Below are 14113 nucleotides of genomic sequence, written 5' to 3'. Positions count from 1 at the left end.
GTCTCTAATTATGTGTACAACATGATTCCATTTATATAAATTCAAAACAACAATCTATATGTTTTGGTCATATACAAATATGGTAAATTATATTTTAATAAATGAAAGCGGATAATTATTAAAAACACAGGATAGTGTTTATGACTAGATGTGGGAAGGAGAAGAACAGAGGATGAAATTAGAGAGGCACATGGATAGTTTCAGCAATGTTGGTAATATTCTAGTTCTTAGGTTAAGTGGTGGTTTCCCAAGCATACATACATATATATGTACCTGTATTGTGTGTATGTATGTAAAATATCGTGTAATACAATTACTTTTAAAAAATAGAAAGAAAAAGTCACAAATATGAGACCAGGTGCCTCAAATTTAAATAAGAAATAAGGCACTGAGAAAACTTAACTACATGAAATGTAAAAGGAAGAAAGGAGAGGGGCAACAAAAATATGACCGTGAAATACATATGAAGAAAGAGCACATGAAAGCTTTTTGTTTTAATTTTAGACTCATTTCTCACATATTTACATATGTGCATTATCACTTGCCTGCCACTGACTTTCAATTCTGCACTGGTGTTTTGCTTCATACAATGATGTACTATACATTTTTTGCACAGATTTTGTTTCTTGAAATTCAAGTAGTCTTTTTTTTCCTTGCATTTTTTGGCCTTTTCCCCATTCTTGGTATTTCTGGTCTCTCACTCATAGTAACTGTAGTATGGTCTCCACTTTATTATGCAGAGGATTTTCTCCTGGAGTTTTACATTATCCTGCTCCAATATGGACTGGTTGCTTTCAAGATCTGCTCTGCAGCTGCAGTCCTGGGTCTTTCATTCATTCTTGTCCTGGGTGTTGATGTACCATTTCCCAAATCGCTTGTATTCTTCTTTCCTCTTTTGTCTCATTTATTAGACTGCATCCTCAGGTAACTTCTTATGAAGGTGAGGGAGGGAGGTAATTGTCTAAATCTTTGCATGGTAAGATTGTATATAATTTGTCCCTCTTCCAGTAGATTGGTGGTTTTGCTAGGTATACTTCTCTTGGTTGAAAGTCATTTCCCTCAAACACTGTTGTCTGCAAGCATTGCATATTACTTATGAGAAGTCTGACACCAATTTGATTCCGGGTCTTTTGAAGAACATTTAAAAAATCCATTTCTTTCTGGAAATCATAAGGACACGATGTAAATAAACTTTACACTGATAAGTCTAAGTACATTTAAGTTGATCAGTACTTGGTTGGCCTTTCTTTTTTTTCAGATGCTGGGGGTAGGAGTTTATTTATTTATTTATTTTTGCTGTGTTGGGTCTTCATTTCTGTTCGAGGGCTTTCTCTAGTTGTGGCAAGCGGGGGCCACTCTTCATCGTGGTATGCGGGCCTCTCACTGTCGCGACCTCTCCTGTTGTGGAGCACAGGGGGGTTAGTGTTAGTTTACATGTCAGGATTAGGGTATGGGTTAGGGTAAGGGTTAGGGTTAGGGAAAGGGTACGGTTTAGGGTACAGATTAGGGTATGACAGCGGTTTAGTGTTATCGTATGTGTTAGGGTATGGGTTAGTGTTAGTGTACAGGTTAGGATTATGGTACGGGTTAAGGTAAGGACTAGGGTAAACGTTAGGGTTAGGGTTAGGGTTAGGGTGGGGGTTAGGGAACGGGTACGGTTTAGGGTACAGGTTAGGGTACGACAGCGGTTTAGGGTTAGCGTACGTGTTAGGGTACGTGTTAGTGTTGGTGTATGGGTTAGGATTAGGGTATGGGTTAGGTTAAGGCTTCGGATAAGAGTTAGGGGTAGGTTTAGTGTTAGGGTTAGGGTTAGGGAACTGGTACGGTTTAGGGTATAGGTTAGGGTACGACAGTGAATTAGGATTAGAGTACGTGTTAGGGTACGGGTTAGAGTTAGTGTATGCGTTAGGATTAGGGTATGGGTTAGGGTAAGGGTTCGGGTAAGGGTTCGGATTAGGGTTAGGGTTAGGGAACGGGTACGGTTTAGGCTACAGTTTAGGGTACGACAAGCTTTTAGGGTTAGCGTACGTGTTAGTGTATGGGTTCGTGTTAGTGTATGGGTTAGGATTAGGGTACGGGTTAGGGTAAGGCTTCGGGGAAGTGTTAGGGTTAGGATTAGGGTTAGGGAATGGGTACGGTTTAGGGTACAAGTTAGGGTACCACAGTGGTTTAGGGTTTGCTAATGTGTTAGAGTACGGGTTAGTGTTACTGCATGGGTTAGGAAAAGGATATGGGTTAGGGTAACGCTTCGGGTAAGGGTTAGAGTTACGGTTATGGTTAGGGTTAGGGTTAGCGAATGGGTATTATTTAGGGGACAGGTTAGGTTACAACGCTTTAGGGTTAGGGTACGTATTAGGGTACTGGTTAGTGTTAGTGTACGGGTAAGGATTAAGGTACAGGTTAGGGTAAGGCTTTGGGTAAGGGTTACAGTTAGGGTTAGGGTTAGGAAACGCTTGTGATTTGGAGTACAGGTTAGGGTACGACAACGATTTAGGGCGAGTGTGAGTGTTAGGGTATGGGTTACTGTTAGTGTGCGGGTTAGGATTAAGGAAAGGGTTAGGGTAAGGCTTTGGGTAAGGGTTTCGGTTACGGTTAGGTTTAGGGTTAGGGAACGGGTACAGTTTAGGGTACAGGTTGGGGTATGACAACGATTTAGGGTGAGTGTACGTAATAGAGTATGGGTTACTTTTAGTGTATGGGTAAGGATTAAGGTACGGGTTAGGGTAAGGCTTTGGGTAAGGGTTAAGGTTACGGTTAGGGTCAGGGTTAGGGTTTGGGAACGGGAATGATTTAGCGTGCAGGTTAGTATAGAAGAACGTTTTAGTTTTAGCGTACATGTTAGGGTATGGGTTAGTGTTATTGTAAGGGTTAGCTTCAGGGTACGGCTTAGGCTAAAGCTTCAGGGAAGGGTTAGGGTTAGCATTAGGGTTAGGCTTAGGGGACGGGTACGATTTAGGGGAAAGGTTTTGTTACTACAACACTTTAGTGTTAGCGTACGTGTTAGGGTATGGTTTAGTGTTAGTGTATGGGTTAGGATTAAGGTACGGGTTAGGGTAAGGCTTTGGGTAAGGATTACAGTTACAGTTACGGTAAGGGTTCAGGAAAGGGTAAGCTTTAGGGTACAGGTTCTGGTACGAGAAAGATTTAGGGTGAGTGTTAGGGTAAAGGGTAGTGTTAGTGCACGGGTTAGGACTAAGGTACGGGTTAGAGTAAGGCTTCAGATAAGGGTTAGGGTTACACTCAGGGTTAGGGTTAGGGTTAGGGGACGGGTATGACTTAGGGTACAGGTTATGGTATGAAAACCTTTTTAGGTTTAGCATATACATTAGCATATGGGTTAATGTTATTGTAAGGATTAGGGTAGGGGTTAGGGGATGGGGACGGTTTAGGGTACAGGTTAGGATACGACAATGGTTTAGGATGAGCGTACGTGTTAGGGTACGGGTTAGTGTTAGCGTAAGGGTTAGGATTAGGGGACGGGTTAGGGTAAGGTTTTGGGTAAGGGTTAGGGTCAGGGTTACGGTTAGGGGACAGGAATGGTTTAGGGTACAGGTTAGGGGACAACAACGGTTTAGGGTGAGCGTACGTGTTAGGGTATGGGTTAGTGTTAACATACGGGTTAGGATTAGGGGACGGGTTAGGGTAAGAGATACGGGTAGGGTTAGGGTTAGGGGATGGGGACGGTTTAGGGTACAGGTTAGGGTACGACAACGGTTTAGGGTGAGCGTATGTGTTAGGGTACGGGTTAGTGTTAGGGAACAGGTTAGGATTAGGGGACGGTTTAGGGTAAGGCTTCGGGTAAGGGTTAGGGTTAGGGTTAGGGGATGGGGACAGTTTCGGGTACAGGTTAGGGTACAACGGTTTAAGGTTAGCGTACGTGTTAGGGTATGGGTTAGTGTTAGCGTACGGGTTAGGATTAGGGGACGGGTTAGGGGAAGGCTTCGGGTAAGGGTTAGGGTTAGGGTTAGGGTTAGCATTACAGTTAGGGGACGGGGACGGTTTAGGGTACAGGTTAGGCTACGACAACGGTTTAGGGTGAGCGTACATGTTAGGGTACGGGTTAGTGTTAGCGTATGGGTTAGGATTAGGGGACGGGTTAGGGTAAGGCTTCGGGTAAGGGTTAGGTTTCGGGTTAGGCTTAGGGGACGGGGACCGGGACGGTTTAGGGTACAGGTTAGGGTACGACAACGGTTTAGGTTGAGCGTACGTGTTAGGGTACTGTTTAGTGTTAGCGTACGGGTTAGGATTAGGGGACGGGTTAGGGTAAGGCTTCGGGTAAGTGTTAAGGTTCGGGTTTGGGTTAGGGTTAGGGGACGGGGACGTTTTAGGGTACAGGTTATGGTACGACAACGGTTTAGGGTGAGCGTACGTGTTAGGGTACGGGTTAGTGTTAGCGTACGGGATAGGATTAGGGGACAGGTTAGGGTAACGCTTCGGGTAAGCATTAGGGTTCGGGTTCAGGTTAGGGTTAGGGTTAGGGGACGGGGACTGTTTATGGTACAGATTAGTGTACGACAATTGTTTAGGGTGAGCGTACGTGTTAGGGTACGGGTTAGTGTTAGCGTACGGGTTAGGATTTCGGGACGGGTTAGGGTAAGGCTTCGGGTAAGGGTTAGGCTTCGGGTTAAGGTTAGCATTAGGGTTAGGGGTCGGGTACGGTTTAGGGTACAGATTAGGGTACGACAACGGTTTAGGGTGAGCGTACGTGTTAGGGTATGGGTTAGTGTTAGCGTACGGGTTAGGATTACGGGATGGGTTAGGGTAAGGCTTCGGGTAAGGGTTAGGTTTCGGGTTAATGTTAGGGTTAGGGTACGGGGACGGGGACGGTTTAGGGTAAAGGTTAGGGTATGACAACGTTTTAGGGTGAGCGTACGTGTTAGGGTACGTGTTAGTATTAGCATACGGGATAGGATTAGGGAACAGGTTAGGGTAAGGATTCGGGTAAGGGTTAGGGTTTGGGTTAGGGTTATGTTTAGGGTCAGGGGACGGGGACGGTTTAGGGTACAGGTTAGGTTACGACAACGGTTTAGGGTGAGCGTACGTGTTAGGGTACGGGTAGGTGTTAGCGTACGGGTTAGGATTAGGGGACCGGTTAGGTTAAGGCTGTGGGTAAGGGTTAGGGTTCGGGTTACGGTTAGGGGACGGGGACGGTTTAGGGTACAGGTTAGTGTACGACAACGGTTTAGGGTGAGCGTACGTGTTAGGGTACGGGTTAGTGTTAGCGTACGGGTTAGGATTAGGGGACGGGTTAGGGTAAGGCTTCGGGTAAGGGTTAGGGTTCGGGTTAGGGTTAGGCTTAGGGGACGGGGACGGTTTAGGGTACAGGTTAGGGTACGTCAACGGTTTAGGGTGAGCGTACGTGTTAGGGTACAGGTTAGAGTTAGCGTACGGTTTAGGATTAGGGGACGGGTTAGGGTAAGGCTTCGGGTAAGGGTTACAGTTTGGGTTAGGGTTAGGGTTAGGGTTAGGAGACGGGGACGGTTTAGGGTACAGGTTAGGGTACGACAACGGTTTAGGGTGAGCGTACTTGTTAGGGTACGGGTTAGAGTAAGCGTACGGGTTAGGAAGAGGGGACACGTTAGGGTAAGCCTTCGGGTAAGGGTTAGGGTTCGGGTTAGGGTTAGTCTTAGGGGACGGGGACGGTTTAGGTTACAGGTTAGGATTCGAAAAAGTTTTAGGGTGAGCGTACGTGTTAGGGTACGGTTTAGTGTTAGCGTACGGTTTAGGATTAGGGGACGGGTTAGGGTAAGGCTTCTGGTAAGGGTTAGGGTTCGGGTTAGGGTTAAGGTTAGGGGACGGGGACGGGGACGGTTTAGGGTACATGTTAGGGTACGACAACGGTTTAAGGTAAGCGTACGTGTTAGGGTACGGGTTAGTGTTAGCGTACGGGTAAGGTTTAGTGGACGGGTTAGGGTAAAGCTTCGGGTAAGTGTTCGGGTTAGGATTAGGGTTAGGGGACAGGGACGATTTAGGGTACAGGTTAGGGTTCGACAACGGTTTAGGGTGAGTTTGTGGGTTAGGGTATGGGTTAGTGTTAGCGCACGGGTTAGGATTATAGGATGGGTTTGGGTAAGGCTTCGGGTAAGATTTAGGGTTCGGGTTAATGTTAGGGTTAGGGTACGGGGACGGGGACAGCTTAGGGTAAAGGTTAGGGTACGACAACATTTTAGGGTGAGCGTACGTGTTAGGGTACGTGTTAGTATTAGCATACGGGTTAGGATTAGGGAACGGGTTAGGGTAAGGCTTCAGGTAAGGGTTAGGGTTTGGGTTAGGGTTAGGGTTAGGGGACGGGGACAGTTTAGAGTACACGTTAGGGTACGACAATGGTTTAGGGTGAGCGTACGTGTTAGGGTACGGGTTAGTGTTATCGTACGGTTTAGGATTCGGGGACGGGTTAGGGTAAGGCTTTGGGTAAGGGTTACGGTTCGGGTTAGGGTTAAGGTTAGGTTTAGGGGACAGGTACGGTTTAGGGTACAGGTTAGGGTACGACAACGGTTTAGGGTGAGCATACGTGTTATGGTACGGGTTAGTGTTAGCGTACGGTTTAGGATTAGGGGACGGGTTAGGGTAAGGCTTCGGGTAAGGGTTAGGGTTCGGGTTAGGGTTAGGGTTAGGGTATGGGGACGGGGACAGTTTAGGGTACAGGTTATGGTATGACAACGGTTTAGGGTGAGCGTACATGTTAGGGTACAGGTTAGTGTTAGCGTACGGGTTAGGATTATGGGACGGGTTAGGTTAAGGCTTCGGGCAAGCGTTAGGGTTCCAGTTAGGGTTAGGGTTAGGGGACGGGAACGGGTCGGTTTAGGGTACAGGTTAGGGTACGACAACGGTTTAGGGTGAGCGTACGTGTTAGGGTACATGTTAGTATTAGCGTACGGTTTAGGATTAGGGGACGGGTTAGGGTAAGGCTTCCGGTAAGGGTTAGGGTTCTGGTTAGGGTTAGGTTTAGGGTTAGGTGACGGGGACAATTAAGGGTACAGGTTTGGGTACGACAACGGTTTCGGGTGAGCGTACGTGTTAGGGTACGGTTTAGTGTTAGCGTATGGGTTAGTATTAAGGGACGGATTAGGGTAAGGCTTCGGGTAAGGGTTAGGGTTCGTGTTAGGGCTAGGTTTCGATTTAGGGGACAGGAACGGTTTAGAGTACAGGTTAGGATATGACAACGGTTTAGGGTGAGCGTATGTTTTAGGGTACGGGTTAGTGTTAGAGTACGGGTTCGGATTAGGGTACGGGTTAGGGTAAGGCTTCGGGTAAGGGTTAGGGTTCTGGTTTGGTTTAGGGTTAGGGTTAGGGGACGGGGACGGTTTAGGGTACAGGTTAGGGTACGACAACAGTTTAGGGTGAGCGTACGTCTTAGGGTATGGGTTAGAGTTAGCGTACGGGTTAGGATTAGGGGACAGGTTAGGGTAAGGCTTCGGGTAAGGGTTAGGGTTCGTGTTAGGGTTAGGGTTAAGGGATGGGGACAGTTTAGGGTACAGGTTAGGGTTCGATAACGGTTTATGGTGAGCGTACGTGTTAGGGTACGGGTTAGTGTTAGCGTACGGGTTAGGATTACGGGACGGGTTAGGGTAAGGCTTTGGGTAAGAGTTAGTGTTCGTGTTCGTGTTAGGGTTAGGGTTAGGGGACGGGGACGGTTTAGGGTAGACGTTAGTGTACGACAAAGGTTTAGGGTGAGCGTACGTGTTAGGGTACAGGTTAGAGTTTGCGTACGGGTTAGGATTAGGGTACTGGTTAGGGTATGGCTTCGGGTAAGGGTTAGGGTTCGGGTTAGGGTTAGGGTTAGGGGACGGGGACAGTTTAGGGTACAAGTTAGGGTTCGACAATGGTTTAGGGTGAGCGTACATGTTAGGGAACGGGTTGGTGTTAGCGTACGGGTTAGGATTAGTGGGCGGGTTACGGTAAGGCTTCGGGTAAGTGTTAGGTTTTGGGTTAGGGTTCGGGTTAGGGGTAGGGTTAGGGTTAGGGGATGGGGATGGTTTAGGCTACAGGTTAGGGTATGACAACGGTTTAGGGTGAGCGTACGTGTTAGGGTACGGGTTAGTGTTAGCGTACGGTTTAGGATTAGGGGACGGGTTAGGGTAAGGCTTCAGGTAAGGGTTAGGTTTCGGGTTAGGGTTAGGGTTAGGGTTAGGGGACGGGGACAGTTTAGGGTACAGGTTAGTGTACGACAACGGTTTAGGGTGAGCGTACGTGTTAGGGTACGGGTTAGTGTTAGCGTACGGGTTAGGATTAGGGGACGGGTTAGGGTAAGGCTTCGGGTAAGGGTTAGGGTTTGGGTTAGGGTTAGGGTTAGGGGACGGGGACAGTTTAGGGTACAGGTTATTGTACGACAACTGTTTAGGGTGAGTGTACGTGTTAGGGTACAGGTTAGTGTTATCGTACGTGTTAGTATTCGGGGATGGGTTAGGGTAAGACTTCGGGTAAGGGTTAGGCTTCGGGTTAGGGTTAGGGTTAGGTTTACGGGACAGGAACGGTTCAGGGTACAGGTTAGGGTACGACAACGGTTTAGGGTGAGCATACGTGTTACGGTACGGGTTAGTGTTAGCGTACGGGTTAGGATTAGGGGACGGGTTAGGGTAAGGCTTTGCTTAAGGGTTAGGGTTCAGGTTAGGGTTAGGGTTAGGGGACGGGGACGGGGACGGTTTAGGGTACAGGTTATGGTACGATAACAGTTTAGGGTGAGCGTACGTGTTAGGGTACAGGTTAGTGTTAGCGTACTGTTTAGGATTAGGGGACGGGTTAGGGTAAGGCTTCGGGTAAGGGTTAGGGTTCGGGTTAGGGTTAGGTTTAGGGTTAGGGGACAGGGACAATTTAGTGTACAGGTTTGGGTACGACAACGGTTTCGGGTGAGCCTACGTGTTAGGGTACGGTTTAGTGTTATCGTATGGGTTAGTATTAGCGGACGGGTTAGGGTAAGGCTTCGGGTAAGGATTAGGGTTCCGATTAGGGCTAGGTTTAGGTTTAGGGCACAGGAACGGTTTAGGGTACAGGTTAGGGTTCGGGTTAATGTTAGGGTTAGGGGAAGGGGACAGTTTCGGTTACAGGTTAGGGTACGACAACGGTTTAGGGTGAGTGTACATGTTAGGGTACGGGTTAGTGTTAGCATACGGGTTAGGATTAGGGGACGGGTTAGGGTAAGGCTTCGGGAAAGGGTTAGGGTTTGGGTTAGTGTTAGGGTTAGGGGACCGGGATGGGGACGGTTTAGGGTACAGGTTAGGGTACGACAACGGTTTAGGGTGAGCGTACGTGTTAGGGTACGGGTTAGAGTTAGCATACGGGTTAGGATTAGGTTACGGGTTAGGGTAAGGGTTAGCGCTTGCATTAGGGTTAGGGTTAGGGTTAGGGGACGGGGACAGTTTAGGGTACAGGTTCGGGTTTGACAATGGTTTAGGGTGAACGTACATGTTAGGGAACGGGTTGGTGTTAGCGTACGGGTAAGGATTAGGGGACGGGTTAGGTTAAGGCTTCGGGTAAGTGTTAGGGTTCGGGTTAGGGTTAGGGTTAGGGGACGGGGAAGGTTTAGGGGACAGGTTAGGGTATGACAACGGTTTAGGGTGAGCGTAGGTGTTAGGGTACGGGTTAGGGTTAGCGTACGGGTTAGGATTAGAAGACGGGATAGGGTAAGGCTTCGGGTAAGGGTTAGGGTTTGGGTTAGAGTTAGGGTTGGCGTGAGGGGACGGGGACGGTTTAGGGTACAGGTTAGGGTACGACAACGGTTTAGGGTGAGCGTACGTGTTAGGGTATGGGTTAGTGTTAGCGTACGGGTTAGGATTACGGGATGGGTTAGGGTAAGGCTTCGGGTAAGGGTTAGGTTTCGGGTTAATGTTAGGGTTAGGGTACGGGGACGGGGACGGTTTAGGGTAAAGGTTAGGGTATGACAACGTTTTAGGGTGAGCGTACGTGTTAGGGTACGTGTTAGTATTAGCATACGGGATAGGATTAGGGAACGGGTTAGGGTAAGGATTCGGGTAAGGGTTAGGGTTTGGGTTAGGGTTATGTTTAGGGTCAGGGGACGGGGACGGTTTAGGGTACAGGTTAGGTTACGACAACGGTTTAGGGTGAGCGTACGTGTTAGGGTACGGGTTAGTGTTAGCGTACGGGTTAGGATTAGGGGACCGGTTAGGTTAAGGCTGTGGGTAAGGGTTAGGGTTCGGGTTAGGGTTCGGGTTAGGGTTAGGGGACGGGGACGGTTTAGGGTACAGGTTAGTGTACGACAATGGTTTAGGGTGAGCGTACGTGTTAGGGTACGGGTTAGTGTTAGCGTACGGGTTAGGATTAGGGGACGGGTTAGGGTAAGGCTTCGGGTAAGGGTTAGGGTTCGGGTTAGGGTTAGGGTTAGGGGACGGGGACGGTTTAGGGTACAGGTTAGGGTACGTCAACGGTTTAGGGTGAGCGTACGTGTTAGGGTACAGGTTAGTGTTAGCGTACGGTTTAGGATTAGGGGACGGGTTAGGGTAAGGCTTCGGGTAAGGGTTAGAGTTCGGGTTAGGGTTAGGGTTAGGGGACGGGGACGGTTTAGGGTACAGGTTAGGGTACGACAACGGTTTAGGGTGAGCGTACGTGTTAGGGTACGGGTTAGTGTTATCGTACGGGTTAGTATTTGGGGACGCGTTAGGGTAAGGCTTCGGGTAAGGGTTAGGGTTCGGGTTAGGGTTAGGTTAGGTTAGGGGACGGGGACGGTTTAGGCTACAGGTTAGGGTACGACAAAGTTTTAGGGTGAGCGTACGTGTTAGGGTACGGGTTAGTGTTAGCGTACGGTTTAGGATTAGGGGACGGGTTAGGGTAAGGCTTCGGGTAAGGGTTAGGGTTCGGGTTAGGGTTAGGGTTAGGGTTAGGGGACGGGGACAGTTTAGGGTACAGGTTAGGGTACGACAACGGTTTAGGGTGAGCGTACGTGTTAGGGTACGGGTTAGTGTTAGCGTAAGGGTTAGGATTAGGGGACGGGTTAGGGTAAGGCTTCGGGTAAGGGTTAGGGTTCGGGTTAGGGTTAGGGGACGGGGACAGTTTAGGGTACAGGTTTGTACACGACAACGGTTTCGGGTGAGCGTACGTGTTAGGGTACGGTTTAGTGTTAGCGTACGGGTTAGTGTTAGCGTACGGGTAAGGATTAGTGGACGGGTTAGGGTAAGGCTTCGGGTAAGGGTTCGGGTTAGGGTTAGGGTTAGGGGACAGGGACGGTTTAGGGTACAGGTTAGAGTACGACAACGGTTTTGGGTGAGCGTACGTGTTAGGGTACTGGTTAGTGTTAGCGTACGGGTTAGGATTAGTGGAAGGGTTAGGGTAAGGCTTCGGGTAAGGGTTAGAGTTCGGGTTAGGGTTAGGGTTAGGGTTAGGGGACGGGGACGTTTTAGGGTACAGGTTAGGGTTCGACAACGGTTTAGGGTGAGCCTACGTGTTAGGGTACGGCTTAGTGTTAGCGTACGGGTTAGGATTAGGGGACGGGTTAGGTAAGGCTTCGGGTAAGGTTTAGGGTTCGGGTTAGGGTTATGGTTAGGGGACGGGGACAGTTGAGGGTACAGGTTAGGGTACGACACCGTTTTAGGGTGAGCGTACGTGTTGCGGTACGGTTTAGTGTTAGCGTACGGGTTAGGATTAGGGGACGGGTTAGTGTAAGGCTTCGGGAAAGTGTTAGGGTTCGGGTTAGGGTTAGGGTTAGGGTTAAGGGACGGCGACAGTTTAGGGTACAGGTTAGGGTTCGACAACGGTTTAGGGTGAGCGTATGTGTTAGGGTACGGTTTAGTGTTAGCGTACGGGTTAGGATTAGGGGACGGGTTAGGGTAAGGCTTCGGGTAAGGGTTAGGGTTCGGGTTAGGGTTAGGGTTAGGGTTAGGGGACGGGGATGGTTTAGGGTACAGGTTAGGGTACGACAACGGTTTAGGGTGCGCGTACGTGTTAGGGTACGGGTTAGTGTTAGCGTACGGTTTAGGATTAGGGGACGGGTTAGGGTAAGGCTTCGGGTAAGGGTTAGGGTTCGGGTTAGGGTTAGGGTTAGGGTTAGGGGACGGGGACAGTTTAGGGTACAGGTTAGGGTACGACAACGGTTTAGGGTGAGCGTACGTGTTAGGGTACGGGTTAGTGTTAGCGTACGGGTTAGGATTAGGGGACGGGTTAGGGTAAGGCTTCGGGTTAGGGTTAGGCGACTGGGACGGGGACGGTTTAGGGTACAGTTTAGGGTATGACAACGGTTTAGGGTGAGCGTACGTGTTAGGGTACATGTTATTATTAGCGTACGGGTTAGGATTAGGGGACGGATTAGTGTAAGGCTTCGGGTAAGGGTTAGGGTTCGGGTTAGGGTTAGGTTTAGGGTTAGGGGACATGGACAGTTTAGGGTACAGGTTTGGGTACGACAACGGTTTCGGGTGAGCGTACGTGTTAGGGTACGGTTTAGTGTTAGCATATGGGTTAGTATTAGTTGACGGATTAGGGTAAGGCTTCGGGTAAGGGTTAGGGTTCGGGTTAACGCTAGGTTTTGGTTTAGGGGACAGGAACGGTTTCGGGTACAGGTTAGGATACGACAATGGTTTAGGGTGAGCGTATGTGTTAGGGTACGGGTTAGTGTTAGCGTACGGGTTCGGATTAGGGTACGGGTTAGGGTAAGGCTTCGGGTAAGGTTTAGGGTTCGGGTTAGGTTTATGGTTAGGGTTAGGGGACGGGGACGGTTTAGGGTACAGGTTAGGGTACAACAACGGTTTAGGGTGAGCGTACGTGTTAGGGTATGGGTTAGAGTTAGCGTACGGGTTAGGATTAGGGGACAGGTTAGGGTAAGGCTTCGGGTAAGGGTTAGGGTTCGGGTTAGGGTTAGGGTCAGGGGACGGGGACGGTTTAGGGTACAGTTTAGGGTTCGACAACGGTTTAGGGTGAGTGTACGTGTTAGGGTATGGGTTAGTGTTAGCGTACGGGTTAGGATTATAGGATGGGTTCGGGTAAGGCTTCGGGTAAGATTTAGGGTTCGGGTTAATGTTAGGGTTAGGGTACGGGGACGGGGACAGCTTAGGGTAAAGGTTAGGGTACGACAACGTTTTAGGGTGAGCGTATGTGTTAGTATTAGCATACGGGTTAGGATTAGGGAACGGGTTAGGGTAAGGATTTGGGTAAGGGCTAGGGTTTGGGTTAGGGTTCGGGTTAGGGTTAGGGGACGGGGACGGTTTAGGGTACAGGTTAGGGTTCGACAACGGTTTAGGGTGAGCGTATGTGTTAGGGTACGTGTTAGTGTTAGCGTACGGGTTAGGATTAGGGGACGGGTTAGGGTAAGGCTTCGGGTAAGGGTTAGGGTTCGGGTCAGGGTTAGGGTTAGGGTTAGGGGACGGGGACGGTTTAGGGTACAGGTTAGGGTACGACAACGGTTTAGGGTGAGCGTACGTGTTAGGGTACGGGTTAGTGTTAGCGTACGGGTTAGGATTAGGGGACGGGTTAGGGTAAGGCTTCAGGTAAGGGTTAGGGTTCGGGTTAGGGTTAGGGTTAGGATTAGGGGACGGGGACGGTTTAGGGTACAGGTTAGGGTTCGACAACGGTTTAGGGTGAGCGTACGTGTTAGGGTACGGGTTAGTGTTAGCGTACGGGTTAGGATTAGGGGACGGGTTAGATTAAGGCTTCGGGTAAGGGTTAGGGTTCGGGTTAGGGTTAGGGTTAGGGTTAGGGGACGGGAATAGTTTAGGGTAGAGGTTAGGGTACGACAACGGTTTAGGGTGAGCGTACGTGTTAGGGTACGGGTTAGTGTTAGCGTACGGGTTAGGATTAGGGGACGGGTTAGGGTAAGGCTTCGGGTAAGGGTTAGGGTTTGGGTTAGGGTTAGGGTTAGTGTTAGGGGACGGCGACAGTTTAGGGTACAGGTTAGGGTTCGACAACGGTTTAGGGTGAGCGTATGTGTTAGGTTACGGTTTAGTGTTAGCATACGGGTTAGGATTAGGGGACGGGTTAGGGTAAGGCTTCGGGTAAGGGTTAGGGTTCGGGTTAGGGTTAGGTTTACGGGACAGGAACGGTTCAGGGTACAGGTTAGGGTACGACAATGGTTTAGGGTGAGCATACGTGTTACGGTATGGGTTAGTGTTAGCGTACGGGTTAGGATTAGGGGACGGGTTAGGGTAAGGCTTTGGTTAAGGTTTAGGGTTCCGGT

The sequence above is a fragment of the Delphinapterus leucas genome, chromosome 14 (assembly GCF_059928025.1).
Source record: "Delphinapterus leucas isolate spDelLeu-1000000601 "Yukka" chromosome 14, BTC_Dleu_Yukka2, whole genome shotgun sequence".
NCBI lineage: Eukaryota > Metazoa > Chordata > Mammalia > Artiodactyla > Monodontidae > Delphinapterus > Delphinapterus leucas.
Note: the sequence above shows the minus strand (reverse complement) of the source record.